Here is a 16,900-nt window from a genome sequence, read left to right as displayed (position 1 = left end):
TTCTCTATTGAAACAGTGCTAGCCCCAATGATAATGTTTGGAGAGGGTATGCAATTTAGTTTGCACCCATGTCATTTTGACTGAAACCCCCTTTGTACCATACTGGAAGAAATAGTGGTATGAGCACAAAAGACGCCTACAATCCCATTATCTGTGTGTACGTTCCACCAGGAAGGCACTTCGTTATGTTGACCTGCATACCTTAATACAGCAACTCATGCCACCCATACCACCTCCTTGGAGACTCCAATGCACAGCAGCCTCTTTGGAGCTGTGTTACTTTCAAGGGTAGGTGTCTTCTAATGGACCAACTTATTACTGACTTTGATTTGTCTCTTCTCAATGATTGGTCCCCTTCCCAATTCACTGACCCTCGTGGCACCTTTACTGCTATCAAGCTCATGATGTCCTACCCTGCTGTCATGGCTTCTGTGCATTGATCACCACATAGTGATCTTTGTGACAATGACCACTTTCCAATCATTCTGTCATTCCCCTGCTACCATAAGGAGTCAGTGCCCCATGTCGGGCATTCCATAGACCCACTTAGCCTTTACATACATGTGCTGTGCACTTTGACACATCTCTCTCAGGTTACATTGACGTGGACATGCAAGATGCCATGCCTCTACTATCCATCTATCCACAGGTCCCCCTCATTGGCAGGTGGTACCGTGGTGGACCGTGGATGCGACAGTTGCTATCTGGGGCTGCCGACGGGTGCTGCAACAATTTAAATGACATCCATCACAGAAAAAATTGATCACTCATAAGCATATCTGTGCTAAGGCACACTACCTTATTAAGAGGAGTAAAAAGGAATGCTGGGAGTGCTATGTTTCCTCCCTGGGGTCGTGTGCCGCTTCACTGCAGATTTTGTTGAAGCTCTGTAGCTATCTGGGCTGCTAGCAACAATCGATTGCGCAAGGTCATATCCTCCAGGTTGCTCTGTATACTGATCCATTGGTGCTTGCAGTACAGCTCGCAACACACTTTATAACAGCATCCGCGTCCTCTTCCTATCTTGCTACCTTCCTCTGGCAGAAGCACTGAGTTGAAGGAACCACCTTATGTTTCAGCTTTGAAGAAGCTGAATCCTACAATGGCCCCTTCACTGAATGGGAATTCTTGCAAGTTTTTACCTCTTTACATGACACGACCCCCACACTTGGATTCCAACCAGAACCAGATTGTCAAACACTTGGTCATTACCGAGAGGCATCATTTACTCAAGGTCTTGAACTGTATTTGGCTCATGGGTGTCATTCCTTCACAATGCCAAGACAGCATAGTTATCATAAGTCCTTAAACGTAGGACGAACCCAGTGTATCTTGTCAGTTATCACCAGATTAGCCTGACAAAATGCTTTGTAAATTGCTCAAGAGGATGATTAGCTTCCGATTATGTTGTGTTTCAAATCTTGAAGCCTTTTGTCCCCATATCAGTCAGATTGGAAACAGAAATCCAACAGGCTTGTACTAAATGATGTCTTCTTTGACCTACTTAAGGTGTACTGTGTGGCTCAGAACCATCACATTTTAGTTACCCTCCACGAGTGGAGCTTTTGTGGCACCTTTCCTATTTTTATCCAAGAGTTTTTATTCCACTAGCTCTTCAGAGTCTGAGGTGACACTTCATTCAGCAACCCTCAGATCCAGTAGAATGGCATCCCCCAGGATTCTGTGGTCAGTGGCACACTCTTTCTCACTGCCATCAATGGGTTCGTAAGCATTATTGTGTCCCTGGTTGACCTGGTGTCACATGTCAGTGAATTTTGCTTCTGGTGCAGCCCCCATGGAGTAGTGTCTGCTGAATGTCAGCTCTGAGGTTCCATCCAACTGGCCTCTGCATGGGCTCTCCCCGACAGCTTCCAGTTTTCCCACTACAAAATGTGGGTTAGGCATTTTTGCTGCTGACCCTCAGTATAAACAGATCTGGGACCTTATTTAGGCAACCAAGTCCTTGATTTTGTAGCACAGTATTGTTCCTCAGGTCATATTTATGATAAAAGGCTGATGTTTCTGCCCCATATTCTGCAGCTGAAGACTCTGTGCATGTGGTAGCTGATTGCTCTCTGCCCCTAGCCCACACATCCTTGGATGCAGACCATGCTTCTCTTCTTCATATTTTCTATACTCTGATTTTGTGCACACTAGATTATGGTTGTCAGGATCATGGCCCAGTGGTTCCTTCCATTCTGAAACTGTTCGACCCTGGTCACCATTATGCGGAACGTCTGGCTGTCGGTGCATTTTGCACTAGTCCTTTAGACAGTCACCTCACAGAAGTGGGGATTCCCTCTCTACAAGTGTGACAGACACAACTCCTGATATCTTATGCAATAGCCTTTTGATGATTCCCTGACCATCCCTTGTATCCCATCTTCTTCAAAAACAAGGGATGTCTCCCTCCTGCACCCTGCCCTTGCGTGGGACTGCATTTGGAATGCATCTCACTTCTCTCTGTCAGGATTTTCATCTCCACTCACTGGAAAATGACCTGTGTATTTCCTCACTCCCCCCCCACACCATTTGGCCCTATCTGATGTTGCCTTGACCACGGATTAAGACTGACCTATTATGGGTTCCTAGAATCTCTGTCAGCCTGACGATATTCTGGCAACTCATACATTCTATCCTTGAAGATTTCCCGGGTCCTATCATGTTCAACATTGTTGTTGTTGTTGTTGTTGTTGTGGTTGTGGTCCTGAGACTGGTTTGATGCACCTCTCCATGCTACTCTATACTGTGCAAGCTTCATCATCTCCCAGTACCTACTGCAACCTACATCCTTCTGAATCTGCTTAGTGTAGTCATCTCGTGGTCTCCCGCTACGATTTTTACCCTCCACGCTGCCCTCCAATACGAAATTGGTGATCCCTTGATGCCTCAGAACATGTCCTACCAACCAATCCCTTCTTCTGGTCAAGTTGTGCCACAAACTTCTCTTCTCCCCAATCCGATTCAATACTTCCTTATTAGTTATGTGATCTACCCATCTAATCTTCAGCATTCCTCTGTAGCACCACATTTCGAAAGCTTCTATTCTCTTCTTGTCCAAACTATTTATCGTCCATGATTCACTTCCATACATGGCTACTCTCCATACAAATACTTTCAGAAATACCTTCCTGACATTTAAATCTATACTTGATGTTAACAAACTTCTTTTCTTCAGAAACGCTTTCCTTGACATTGCCAGTCTACATTTTATATCCTCTCTACTTCGACCATCAGCAGTTTTTTGCTCCCCAAATAGCAAAACTCCTTTACTACTTGTTCAACACTGATGGTTGCAAAATGATAGATGGGGGCAGGTGTGGGAAATGCTTTTACATCTCCTACTGCATGGAACACCATTAACTGCTGGTATCCTGTAGTGTGTTCACATCATAGTTGCTTGCCATTTGTAGAGCCTTCCATTTTGTTTCTTAGGCCTCCCTGCATAATGTTTAAATATTGCTGACTCAATGTGCAGCTTGCAGCCTATAGACTGATGCTGTTCTAGTCACCTTTTGGCATCTGCTATCTGTTGCCTTCTCTCTGCCCTTGCCTGTGGTCCTGCCCTGTTGTCTTTCACTGGGACCCATGTCATGCAGGCATCCCCAGGAATGAACTAGCTGACCATGTGGCTGGAGATGAAGACATGTAACCCCTTTCCCTTTTATGATTTCTGGTGCAGCTATGCAGGTCCATATCAAATCGCACTTTTTCCCAATGACATCTGGTGCTCTATCACTCTCAGTAATAAACTATGCACAATTGAGGAGACTACTGCAGTTTGGCACTCTTGCTTACACTCTTCTCAGAAGGAGTCCACTGTCTTAAGCCGTCTACACATCTGTCATACGAGACTCGGCCATTGTTTTCTATTGCATAATAGTGGCGGAATGTCTCCTTCTTTTGGCCCTTAATGCTAAATATAGTCTTCCAGATTCCTTGTGTTTAATATTAGCAGACAATCCACTGATGGGTGAACTGGTCCTAAGTTTCCTACACGAAAGTGGTTTTTATTATCAGTTACAAGGTTTCGCTTTACTCGTGGACCAGCAGCAGGGTGGTTATGTTTGGGGCCCTGCCTTCATTCTTTCTATGTCTGACACCCATGGCTACTCGCCAATGCAAACACAGCTCGTTTATCCTTCTGTTTCTCCAGATTCAGATTTGGCCTACCCATTTGTGCCAACCACTGTGTGTGCTTTCTTCCTAGCATTATAATGTGACCACACTTCAGTGGATCCACCCACTTTTAGCAGACCCTGTATATTATGCAAGTAACCATTGAATCGAGGGTCTGATGACCTTGCCAATTACTTCCATAACTTGCTCTCAACCAATCAATCAAACAGAGAGGGAGAAAACAGATCCATGTAAGTCTGAGAACTGACCACCTGAATTCTTAGTGGTTTGTTAAAGCACATTAGCAAGTTATCAGCTATTCAAAAACCCTGCATTCTACCGTCTGGCAGCTGTAGTACTGTACTTCCTACATCTTGCTCCGTACACCAACACAGGGTGCAGTGGTAGAATGTTTTGTGTCTCAGGGAACAGGGATCTCGGCTCGACTACCCAGATTGTGAGAACAGGATAGAAACACTATAAAAAACCCTCAGTATCAAAGTGTGCTGTGCACTGATGGGAAGTGTGACTGTTGCTGTGAAACAGTCTTTAGTAGGCAATCTCTGGGGAACCTGCTGCACCTCAGTTATATAAGGCTTCCTGAGGCACATGGGGCACTGTCTGAGAGTACCCTTATTTTCCTAGCAGCTCATGGGACCGAGATGGAATGCTCAAAATGAACAGCAGAATATTAAGGTATGGCTTATTGCTATCTAACTGAACACAGTGTAGTGAGATACAAGTGAGGGATGAGTTCAATACAATTGGAGATTTAAAGTTGTTGCCCGAGTTCTCCCACACTGTTCTTTCTCGTAGGTGAAATACTGACATCAGAGGAGCACTTGTGGGACAGTAGGGATGCTGGGAACTCTGCTTGTGATACACTAGTCTGCAATGACCTGCAGTTTTAGAAAGGTATGTGAGCAATGGTGAGCCTTGACTGAGCTGTGTTCGAAGTATTCTCAGTCCAGGCAGAAGTGTTTCTAAATCTCAGCCCCAAGGATCAACATGACCATTCTACAGGCTGATTATGAGCTGACAAAGCTTTCAAGTTGATACTGTTATTTGATGGTTTGTCTTTCTGTCTGTCTGTCTGTCTGTCTGTCTGTCTCTGTGTTACCCGTATGACATCAGTGTGGAGGTAAGGAGATTATGACTCCTCACTGTGTCGTCAGTAGTGCAGTTGTCAAGCAGCTCATCTTAATTGTTTTCCATGAAGTGCCCATATGGTCCTAGAGACCATTACCCTGTGGTTAGCTGCATGGCTTTCAAACAGTTTACATTTTATCAGTTATAAATCTTGTATAGCTCCTCCTATGTCACAGATGAATCACTACCAACTGTAATTTCGAATAAATTAAACACACAGTAAAATATTCTAAAGTGACAACCGTATAGTGACATCAGGATACTGGTATTGACCCTAATGTGTCTCCTTCATCCTGACTGAGGTATTACAAGCTCTCCTCATATTAATTAATAACCAGTACCTCAGTGAGAGAGTATGATATCTGAACCAGCAATAGGCTGTCTGAAACCTGTATACAAGACATGTCAACCTCAATTGGAGTGAACTGCAAAGTTATAGCAGTTGTTTGTGAACAATCTTTATGTGCAGTGCACATGTTGTACTGGTCTTGCTCAGGTTTTCAATGCTACATTTGATTGGGTTAATGTTTGCTGTGCTGCAAGTAGGATGAGATCTTTTTAGTTTTATTATTTAAAAAACCTTAAATTACAAAAAGAAAAAGATAAAATCACTCTCAATGCACAGTATGAACTAGTGGTGAATATTAACACACAAGAAGTTGAGAGACGAACTGTAGCTGGATGTGGTACATATCTAACATAGTATTGTTTCTTATTGCTTTGATGAACTTCTTAGGGAGGGCCAATCAGCGAAGGGAGAACTATAATCTGATGTGTGTTTCTGAAACACTTGTCTGCATCCATTGTGTCTTCAGTGGGTATAACTAAATTGTTAACAGCCTTACACAACTAGAGCTTGCACACAAAAACTGTCTAAGTGGACTGTGCCTACTTACATAATGTCTAAGTATTTTTAGACATTCTGATCACTTGCAGTGTTACTCATAAAGAGAAATTTGAAAATAATATCACAAATAGGTTATCAGTATTCTAAAGAATCCTGTGGCTGTCAAAATACTTTCAAAAACTATACCTTTCAAACAATTTTCTTCAGAAAAAATATGCCCATTTGGGGTGTAGTTTGAGTGTAAGGCCATTTTCTCTTGAAATAAACAGGAAGGGTGCACCTAAATGTCTTCAAACCATTGTGCAGAATCTGTTTTTGGTTTTTATCGTGTTCTCCAAGCTTCTACAGAATGTCACTTGCAGGTGTATGTCGTGAGATCCAAGGAATTTGCAAAAGCAGTGTTTCCTATTTTTTGAAATAAAAGATGAGACATTTTGTGGTTTTAAATGATACTCCAACTTAAACAATGGAAACTCCATGGTGGAATATTTATAGTGTTGGGAAAGACAGATAGCTACTTACTGTAAACAAGACATGATAAGTTGCAGACAGCCACAATTGAAAGGCACTTAAATAAAGCTTTTGGCCACAGCCTTTATCAGTAAGAGAGACACACATCATTAGTATACACAAACAAGCACACCTCATGTACACGACTGCCAACTCCAGCATCTCAGGCCAGAGTGAAGGCATGCTGGAGTTGGCAGTCATGTGCCTGTCTTTTCCTACATTGTTAATGGTAGAGCTTCAGGCAGTTACATTTGACAAGAAACACTTGTGGCCTCAAGTGAGGATTATGCAATAAGTTTCTCTATGATAGGCCATGTGGATAGACAGATCCTAAATGTTAGATTTTTGTAATGATTAACCAGTATCCCACATAGATTGAATAAATGATTTAGTGTGATCCATTTACCTGAAGGTTCTATACAGTATAACAGAATAAGCTGACTGTTGAGGCTTACAGACTGACATTCATTCTTGGTCTGGAATCAGTCTATGTTGATGCACAGACAATACTCCCTGTGTTTCCAGATCTTGTATCTTGTAATGTACTCTAAGACACTCTGGTCATTGTGCTTACTTCAAATCAGGTCTCATCGCTGAACAAAATTCTAATCCTGCCAACGAAATTCCAGACAGAAGACATGTCAAGAGATGCTGATCACTATTTTTTCAACCTTTTTCCCAGATTAAATACCACATCTTCTCACAGTGTCTCACAATGTGAGGACAGACTACATAGTTGATGGTGAGCCATTTGTCAGATGTGGACTTGAAAGTTGGTAGTCCACTTGGTGTCAGTGGAGAGTTGTAGGCTATGTGCCAGTACAGTGTTTCTTCTTCTTTCTCCTTCTCCACCTCCTCTCATCATATATATATATAACACACACACTTCTGGAGAACCAGCACCACCCAATCAATGTTGTTGCAGGCTTACTGGACCTGGAGTAATCAGTTTCATTGGACTGTACAATTTGATACCCTTTTTTTAGAATGTAAATAATAGTTCAAATTTTTCTACTCAAACATCCACTGAATTTTGTCTTTCACTAGTGAAAACAAAACATTCATGAGGGAATGTAGGCAGGAAGTTGAATTTCAAAATTAAGTACACATGGCACAAAGCTTAACAAAACAGGAATCTTTATTCAAACCAACAAGGGAACAAAATGTGTATGGAAGATCAAAAAGTAAATAATAAATGAATGTCAGTGTTACAAAGTGAGTGATGATGATGATGATAATAATATAAAAGCTGGGTTTCTTAATGCCCTGTTAGTGTCAGTGGTATCTAGGATTAAACTGCATTCCCCATTCAGCATATGTGATAATTGTTTTGTTGTTTCAGTTGAGGAGTAATCACAAAGGGTAGCTTTTTAAATGAAAGGTTTGACAACAGTTCACTTATTACTTAATCCATTTATTTAATACAGACCACTGCACTTGTACTGCTATGAACAAACTTTCATAAATGGTGAATGGGCTGACTAGCATGGAGTTCTGGTTGACCTAATTCGTGGATATCTTGTCTGCAACAACTCTCTTTCTTTTGCTAAATGTATCTTTGCTAAATGTATCTTTGCTAAATGTATCTTTGCTAAATGTATCTTTGCTATATGTATCTTTGCTAAATGTATCTGTCAGCTGAAACAACAAAACAATCATCACATATTCTGAATGAGGAATGCAGATCAATCCTAGATATCACTGACAGTGACAGGGTGTAAACAAACCCAGCTTTTGTGTGTTTTGCTAATGTATAGGAAGTATTTGTCACCTTTTCATTCTTTTTGTGTCTATCTGGTACAAAGCAGAATTCTTTTACAGCATAGTTAAGATTGCAGTGTTGATGATAATTATTGATATGTCTTTATTTATATTTTCAGGTTTCCCTAATGAGATAAAAAATAAATTTCAGTATGACATTCCAAGATTCTGGAAGCTGTATACACAAAATTGGAGAAAGAATGAAGGTAATTAATGTAATTTTTGGTTTTTGCTGTTTTGAAAGTAATTTATTTACAGTTCATAATGAACTCGGTATTGGCAAAAGGAAGGTCACTGTGAGAAAATGATGGAATAACCAATTTATTGTAAGCATTACATCAATAGATCTTCAATCACGTGATACATACACAAAGATTACTAAGTTACTATGTATCATCATTTCAACACATCTATCAAACATGATACCTTACAACACAAATGGCACTAGCTACAGGTGAATGTTGGGGTCTGTTATACAGTTCACTAATAATCAATGTCACAGCCATGGCCCTTCCCTGCCTGTCATAAAAGGTGACTAATGGGAGTTTCCTCCTATTGGGTTAAGCTTTTTATCTTAGTCTTGTGACTATTCTTCCAGCTTTTGAAGGTTTCACTCTTTTTCACTGTTTTCCCTTTTTTATCACATCTCCCCCTCAAATTGTTTGGTTTCTGACATTCTTGTCACCTTTTCAGCCTTTACATTCACTTTCCAAATTTTACCAACATTTGGGGAAGGATGCCTTACTGTGGAGCATTACCTCTCCACTGTGCATTGTTGTCTTTTGCACCTACCAATCAAGTGGATCTAACTATGTACCAGAAATCCAGCATGGTAGCCAGTCCATCATTGTTAGGTTGCCTTGTACCCTCTCAATGGAAGCCTCCTGATAACACAGGGGTTGCACTGCAGATGCCTGAGCTGTGTCTTCCAGACGTCAACCAAGGAGTAGGTGCCTGTCCACTTCAGAGTACTGGGACTCTGGGCAACAGCTACTGTGCCAGGTGACCTTTGCTTTGGCAGGCTGCCACTCGTGGGGGGAAAATCTCTGATCGAAGTGAGCAGCATTAGGACAGATGATCTATGAAAAATGACTCGAACTTAGTGGTGGCTGTGCAAACATGACTCCCTCATCAATCAGGGACATAGATTTTAATGCAGAAGTTTACAATCCTACAGGGTTTCTGTCATGGACCATGCCTTAAGACAAAAGCTTGGCAAGGGGAAATGGAAGTGGACATTTTGCTGAGTTCTCAGTTCATTCCCAAACTGATGGCAGCTCTATACCTGTCACAAGCCCGATTTTTTTCATTGAAAATATTGAAGATTGGTTTGGGGAAGTTGAGACAATAGAGAAAATGAGAAATGGACCTTTGCTGGTCAAAACATCACTTGCCAACCAGTCAAGAGCGTGTGTCAAGTTCAGGGATACACCAGTCACAATTTCTCATCATAATGACCTCAATAGAATTCTAGATGTTGACTTCCATCGGGACCTAATGCTGCAAACTGATGAAGAGCTGCACACTAATCTGGCATATCGTGGAGCCCATTTTGTTTGCCACATCCAGAAGGGACCCGAGGATAATAATGGACACTGGAGCTTTCATCCTTTCCTTCAGTGGCAACATTGTAACTGAGATGGCTAAGGTCACAGTTTGTGGGTGTGGTGTCAGGCCTTGTATTCCTCCTCTGGTACAATGTCTTAAGTGCCAAAGGTATGGTAGGGCGTGTGAATGTGCGTCCCATGAGGGCAACCATTGTGACCAACCCCCTGAGTGTGTCAACTGCACAGAACTGCACCCTCCTCATTCACCATAACGGTTAGTGTTTGAGAGGGAGAGGAAAATTTGAGAATATAAAACATTGATCACCTGTCTTACCAAAATGCAAGGAAAAAGTTTCAAAGACTTCATCTGACCAATATGACCTCCAGTTTTGTGACTGTGATGTCCACACCTCACACAATGACAAGGTCTTGCATGATATCTCCTTGTGGTCATAGTCCAGTGATGGCCCACATTTTGGGGAGGGAATGTCAGTTACATTACCTACCCCTTTGCTACTCTCTGATCAGAGGTTGTCTCTTTGAGTGCCACTACGCCGTGTCAGAGGTTACCTGGCACAGTAGCTGTTGTCCGGAGTCCCAGTACCCCAAAGTGGACAGGCACCTACTGCTTGACTGACATCTGTGAAGGTGACACCCTTACAAGCCAAGGAACAGCAGCTATTGATGATGATGATAACGATGTGTTAAGGGGACTAAACTATGTTGTCATCAGTCCCTCCTTATCACAAGAGAAAAATGTAAGAAGGTAAAACAAAGTGGAAAAAAAACAGGGACTTAACTGCTCAAACTATATAAGCAAGCCAAAGAGTTTGGAAGTGAGTACAGTAGTTGTAATATAATAGATAAAAGAAAATAGAGGTAACCCAGGCACCTTCTTTTACAGTGTGATAGATAAAAGAAAATAGAGGTGACCGAGGCAGCTTCTTTTACAAGAGGATCTAAAGGCACAACAAGGTTAGAGGGGAAAAAGGTAACTAACAGTTGTCAGTGGGTACTCACTACAGGGAGGCACTCACCTCCACAACCACCCATAACACTGGATGTGGAAGAGTATTATAGGTTAGAGTAAAATCCACTTAGGAACTGAAACACTTTAGTAGTGCCTGTCAAATGGCTCTGAGTACTATGCGACTTAACATCTGAGGTCATCAGTAGCCTAGTGCCTGTCACTTCATCCACAAGCAGCTGAGGTAGTTAAATATGCTAGCTGAGCGCATACCACACATCAGCCAGTGGGACACACTCAACAAGGAATGCACACTATCATAAATAGGCTACCACAGCTGCAGACAGGAAGATCCTCCCAGTCCAGAAGGAACTTGTTGGTGAGTCTCGTGTGGCCAGTGCATAGTCGGTACAACACAATGGCATCTTTCTGGGAGCCCTGGGAAAGTGCGTGAAACACCTCAGCTGACCCTTTAATCGCCCTCCACTTATTTTGGATCATAGCAGCCTGGCATTCCAATTCCCAGAGCTTCACAAAATTGTGTTGAAGATGCAATCTTCAAGTCTGTGCCTGGTATCTGACATCAAGTTGAACTCCTGTAGTCCCATCTTTAACTAGACAGCTGACAAGTTCATTTCCTGGAATGCGTATGTGGCTCAGTATCCAGATGAAGCTCAGTGTCATTCCAGAGCTGCAGAGGTCAGCAAGCAGTGCCTGGATTTGGCAACCAAAGGAATTTTTAGGTAGCACTGAGTTCTTACTTTTAAGCAACTCATGGAATCATTATCGATGAGAATGTTTGTTGTGGCCTGGAATTTGATATACCACAAAGCCTGAGAAATAGCAACCACCTCTTCAGTGAATACACTGCAGGCAATTGTCAGTGAGTGCTTCTCACAATTATTATTATTATTATTATTATTATTGCTATTACTATTGTTATTATTGTTATTATTATTTCTATTTCTTTCCTTTCTCAGACGTTATGTTTGGTTGAAAATTTAAAGTGACGTGGACGTTGATCAATAGTGACTTCCTTTTAACTGTACGGTATATGTTACATTGCATGTTGCTCCTTTGCTACAGCCTTTTTATTCTTCATATATACTTTTGTTCTGTGTGACATTAATTTCTGGGTAATCACTGAAGTTAATATTTTGTATATTGTTGGTAGCCATGTTATGGGGCAATATTTTGCTGGGTTTGCTGTGTCTGCCTGATCTTTAGGTTTCAGATAAGTTATTCCTTGTGTAAGTGTATCAGGGACTGTGTATGGGTATGCAATGTAAATGTTAAATAATTTAGTTAGTTGTGAATGTGTTGAGGTGAGCTTCTTTAGCCAGAAATTTGCTTTTTTTCCAATTGTGCGAGGAATTAGTTGCTTGGGTGACTTCCTGTTGCAAAATTATCACTTCAGGCATTTGTGGTATCATCTTGTATGTGTTTGTTTCTGCTTGTACCCACCATGCATGTCTGTTATGTTGTACTGGGTTTGACCATATGTTGCTCCAGAAGTGTTCCATGTCTGTTGTGTTGGTGGATTGTCTAATTTAATGTGTGTGTTACCTTTTGTGTGATAAAATTTCTTTTGGTTTGTGTTGAATGTTTGTTTTCTTTCCCCTTCTATTTTCCCCTTTTTGTCCAATGCTTGTAATTTCTACTTCTTTTCATCTAATTGTTCTATCGCTTCTTGTTCTCAGATTTTACCTAACCTTTTTTGTTTTTTGTGTGATATTTTATTTCTTATAAATTGTGTTACCTGTCCAATGTCTTTTCTCAGATTTTCTATTCTAATCTGTAGCCTGTGTTGCCATGCTGGTTTTGTGGGTTTCTTCTGTGTGTTGGTTGGTTCTGGTCTCTGCCTAATGTGTATATTTAGTGTAGTGAGTGTTGCTATATAAACCAGTAGTTGTGACTCTTCCATAGTTGTATTTTCATATATTTTGTTGTTTATGATTCTATTATTATATATTATTATTATTATTATTGGTTTGTGGGGTGCTCAACTGCATGATTATCAGCACATGTACAAGTTCACAGCCATTACACAGTCTAATCTAGCCACTTTCATATGAATGATAATGAAATGATGAGGACAACACAAACACTGAGTGCTTCTCATGTCCCCTCACACATGCAAAATTGTAACGGGTTCTGTGTTGTACTTTTGGGTCATCTGTGTAGATACATATTGAATTAAAATAATCATGAAAGACTGAAAGCAAAAAGTATTTGAGAAGGGTAGGATCAGCATCCTACTTGGGACCACAAAAGAGCTCCATCCAAATCACAGGACAGAGTACAGGCGAAGGAGGTGTAGAGAGGGAGCTCTAGGAACCCAAACTAACAGATGCATTTGGAAGTCCTTCATTTGAACATCAAGTCAAAACACAGCTGACGTTCCCAGTTTTGGGTGATGCAAAAAAAGACTGGGCTGCTAGTTGAGGAACACAGTTGAATGACACGGTGGGGGTAGGGCGGGGGGGGGGGGGGGGGGGGTTAGGCATCTGACAGGTTGTTACTTTGTGATTTGCCAGATGATGCTGTCGTCTAACCTACCACAGCAGTGGGACACCAGCTTCTCCTCGAAAGCTGTCAACAGGGCTTGTACAGAAGATCCCCAAACCCAACTGCACACCTGTGTGCAGTACAGGTTCAAGCAAGCACAGTTCAGAGGGTGCTGCTGTCCCATAGGCAGCACATCTGTAGTCCAAGTGAGATAAAAATCAGCACTTTGCAAAATCTCTGAAGAACTATGCAGTCTGTGGCCCACAAAGAGACAAAGAAAACAGAGCATTCAGCTTCTTTATACAAGTTGCCTCGAGTCAGCAGACATGTGGCAGCCAAGTTAGCTTGTGGTAAAATAAAATACCTAAGAATTGGAAAGCTTCAATGACTTCAAGTAACTGATCACCAAGATAATTTTATGGGTGCAGGTGCACAGTACAGAGTTGACAAACATGAATAACTTGTGATTTTGCAGCAGAAAATTGATAGCTGTGAGTCAGGGCCCTGTCATGGGCTCTCCAGACAGACCCCTTAAGTTGTCTCTCAGTGGTGTGCAGTGATTTACAGGGACAGTACAGGCCAAGATTGTCCACATACATTGACGCAGAGACTGTGGGGCCTACTGCATTTATGATACCATTGATGCGATAGCAAACAGCATTACACTAGGAACCTTTCCCTGAGGAATTCCAGTTTCTTGCACATATCAATTGCTGAGAGTCTAACCTATCCAGATCTGAAAAAAATTGTAGGGATAGGAAATTCTGGATAAAAATCAGTAAACTACCCTGGAATCTGACTCGTGCAGTGTAGATAGGATGTAATGTCACCTGATGGTATCGTATGCCTTCTGTGGGTCAAGAAACACAGCAATCTGATGATGGTGATGCACAAAAACATTGCACATTATAGATTTCAAATGAACCACATGATCTGTGGTGGACTTGAGAGGCGTGAAGCTACTTTGGAATCACAATATATGCCCTCTGCCTTCAAGGCACCTACAAATACAGTGATTGACCATTTGTTCAAATGGCTTACAAAGTCCATTTAACAGGGAGATTGGCCAATAGTTAGTCTTTTCCTGGAAATACGTTGGTCCTTTCCCGTTTTCTGGACAGGAATAATACTATCTTTCCACCACTGAGATGGGAATGCTCCCTCCTGCCAAATGCAATTTAAAAGTCTGAGGATACATTTCACGGTGTGGGCAAGATGATGATTGAGCATTTGCTTACGAATTTTATGAAGACCAGGGACCATATCTCAACACACTGGCAAAGTGCTGTGAAGCTCCCATTCTCTAAAAGGGTCACTGTATGATAGAGAGAGAGGTGCTTGGAAAGACAGCAGGTGGCACTGAACAAGATGTTTCCACATCAGGAAATGAGGATTGTAATTACTGGAAGTGGACACTTCAGTGAAGTGTGCTGCAGTACTGTCAGCAAGTACCACTGGATCAGTGCAAGTGTTACCACTCACAAAGACACCAGGAAATGCATCAGGTGGTGGATGGTTGCATATACAGCTGAGTTTAATCCGTACTTGGGACAATGGGACCTGGAATTTCATAGCTGAGGTATGTTGATTCCTTTTCTTTATCACCTGAAGTCTTTCGAATTTTATTAAATTGTCCATAGAGCACTGGTGCTTGTGCTACTGAAGCACTCTGCAGCATTTCCTGATAGCTGCTGTTATATCTTCAGACCACCATGGCACTGGTGGCCATCAGGATGAACCTGAGAAGTAGAATATTGTTGCTGCTGCAGCGCAAGTGATAGTATCCTGTACAAATTTGTCAATATCCATCACATGACGGGCTTCAACAGTGGCCGCAGAGGAGATGGTCTGCCAATCAGCTTTGATTGACCAATGTCATGAATATTCTAGATATCTGTGAGTGGAGAGGGAGAGAACAGGAGGAAAATGGTTGCAGTCACAAAGATCACCATGGATGCGTCACTGAATCAGGGGTAAGATAATCAGGCTGCAAACTGAGTTCAATAGCTGAAAGCTGGACAACACTGAAATGCATTGCAGTGCTGGAGTGGAGTACGCAGACATCCAATTCTGAAAGGTGTTCTAGTGCCCAGTTTCAGTGAGACAATGACATTGCCCCAGAGAGGATTAAGGGCATTAAAGTCCCCAATAAGAGGAAGGGGCCAGGGAACTGTGACACTAACTCGAACAGCTCATGATAATGAAAGTTTCATTAACGGGTAGACAGACATTACATATTGTCATTGAACAAAGAGGTTGACACTGACAGCTGTGGCCTCTAGTGCAGCAGTAAGTGGCACCCACTCACCGAAAATATCAGCATGTGTGAGGGTACAGGCCCCATTGATGCTCTCTTGATATTAACACAATTTTTACAGTAGGGTTAGTAGTCTTACAGAGCAGGGAGGTGTGTTGCCTTGAAATGTGCTTCCTGGAGCTTGTCTCCAAAGAAGCCGTTAAATGATGGAGTTCTCTCAAATGGCAACAGTAGTCATTACAGTTCCATTGAATGAGTGTTTGTGTCAGGTCTGAGAAAGTGGTAAATGAAAGAGACAGACGTGATTACTTCACTAGTAGGTAGTAGTCCACCTGAATGCATAATACACCATTAATGTCCATAGGCTCGACTGCTGCCGGGCTGGGGAGCAGAAAATTTCAAGGCTCTGAAAGTAGCTTATCTTTCCACTTATCCTTCTGAGACTGCTTTCTGTGAAGGTTTCCCCATTTAATCTCCCAGAAGAAGAGGAGCATACTTTCATTTGGCACATGACCTGTAGCTAATAACTACAAGGAAGGGTTTACTGTTTCCAACTAATATGTTCTCAGTATCATTGCCTATTTCCATGGAGCAAGTTGTAATGACTCAAGGCAAACATCTGGAGCCATGAAGCATAAGCAGTCAGATAATTCCAAAGAACCCCTAGTTTAAATGAATTTGTCAGAAGAATTGAATGCCACTGAAATTCTATAATTCTGCAAGTCAAAGCATGAAATGTCAGGAGTCTGAATGTGGTGAGGAAGCTAAAAAATCTTTGATGAATTTGTCGTTAATAGAATTGTAGCGCTGAGAAGGAACCATTGTAAATGCTCTGTTCCCAGAAGAGAATGTCATATAATGACGCACACAACAAACTTTATTAAGTCTAAAACACAACTTATTATAACAGGTACACTAGCCACAGAGAGGTGCACAATAGCAGTTTGATAACATGTATATCAAGGTAAAAGTGACTAATTTAGAGCTGGCTGGGCCCATCTCTAAAAGCTGTCAGCTGCCGAGGAGAGTGTACATATGAAAACTTGTGTGTGCATCCACAAGTTGCAGCCTGTGATGGTCATCAAACTTCCAGCTGTGTCTGCCACCTTGTGTGGTGCGCATTGTGCCTGCACACATAGATCTCAGGTGTGAATCCATGTGGGGCACTACAGTTAACAGTTCCATAATGGATTTATTCTCATCAGAATCAGCAGCAAAAAAGCCAACAATAATAG

The sequence above is a fragment of the Schistocerca gregaria genome, chromosome 2 (genome assembly GCF_023897955.1).
Source record: "Schistocerca gregaria isolate iqSchGreg1 chromosome 2, iqSchGreg1.2, whole genome shotgun sequence".
Classification (NCBI taxonomy): domain Eukaryota; kingdom Metazoa; phylum Arthropoda; class Insecta; order Orthoptera; family Acrididae; genus Schistocerca; species Schistocerca gregaria.
This window is presented reverse-complemented; position numbering follows the sequence as displayed.